This window comes from Chiloscyllium plagiosum, unplaced genomic scaffold, assembly GCF_004010195.1.
Source record: "Chiloscyllium plagiosum isolate BGI_BamShark_2017 unplaced genomic scaffold, ASM401019v2 scaf_46389, whole genome shotgun sequence".
NCBI classification, from domain to species: domain Eukaryota; kingdom Metazoa; phylum Chordata; class Chondrichthyes; order Orectolobiformes; family Hemiscylliidae; genus Chiloscyllium; species Chiloscyllium plagiosum.
In genome coordinates this window covers 1-1,246 of record NW_025141308.1, presented here as the reverse complement: position 1 = coordinate 1,246, position 1,246 = coordinate 1, and the positions used below count along the sequence as shown (strand labels likewise).

Genomic DNA, 1,246 nt, shown 5'->3' with positions numbered 1-1,246 from the left:
GTCTACTGCATTCGCTGCTCATAGTGTCGTTTCACCAACAGAGCATGAAGTATAAACTGGATGACTGCTTCGCAGAACATCTCGGTTCTGCCCGCAAATAAAGGTCCTGAGCTTCTGCTTTCCTGACACTTTAACACGCCACCCTGTTCCCTGGCCAACATCTCTGTCTCAGGCTTGCAGCAGTGCTCCAGCAAAGCTCAGCTCCAGATGGAAGAACAACGCCTCATATTCCACTTCAAAACCCTACAGCCCTCCGGTCTTCAAGATCGAGTTGCATGACTTTAGGGCCTGAAATCCCCCATGTCCTTGACCCCTACCACACACATACGAGCCCTTGTTATCACATAGTCTGCTACGACACACTACTTATTGTTAGCCACTAACGGTCTCCATTAACAGCTATTCACCCTCCCACACTGATCGTTATTCACTCCTTTGTCCCTCCTATTGTTCTCTCTCTCTGAGTTGGCGGGAAAGAGAGCAATGTACACTGGAGACTCTGGGCCAGCTGAAACTTGCTCAGTGTGAAATACATTCCACTTTGCTCCAAGAATTGCAAGCAGCAAAGAGTTTCCAGAACATCTGCTTGTCATTCTGTACCCGGGATGCGGTTTCTGACAGGCGGATCGTCTTGTCATACACGTCGGAACCGGCGTGGTGCACTACTGCAGGGAAGGCACGAAACCACAAGGCATGCGTTTCAACTTTATCAGCTCATTGGCATCTCCGAGAAGTGGGTTTGCGATTCAGTTCATAGGAAACCGACGAAGAACAGGAGAAGACCACTCAGACCTCCAAAAGCACGTCACTTGAACGGTGTGAGTTTCGCGACAGAATCGGTATGATACGGGGCATTCAGAAAGTCTGAATGTCGAACAGAGTGCCATCACAAAGGAAAGTCGCTCAAGGAGACAGTGAACAATAGCAGAGGATGGTTTCGATCCATCGACCTCTGGGTTATGGGCCCAGCACGCTCCCGCTGCGCCACTCTGCTCCCACGCAACGTGTCCTCTTCCACAGGTCCCTTCAGCCTTTCGTCGGGCGCGTGTAATGCACGTTCGAGACTGATGTCAAAGATCTCCACTGCTGTCGTCTTATATAGTGTTGCGCAGACTTATGGAGGCTGTGTAAATATAAACTTTTTCTAACTTCCCACATTCTGTTGGTCGAACTGTGATTTCACTCTGAATAGACGCCATGCGGCCCAGCTTTGCTCTGCTGGGTCGACACAGTAAGTGAACGTGGG

General features: G+C 50.1%; 1 non-coding gene across 1 annotated transcript; it reads right to left on the bottom strand.

Annotated features, from left to right (window-relative positions):
• Positions 1-922: 922 nt before the first annotated feature.
• Positions 923-994, bottom strand: trnam-cau. The gene has a single exon. It is a non-coding gene; the product is annotated as a tRNA-Met (tRNA).
• Positions 995-1,246: the final 252 nt, after the last annotated feature.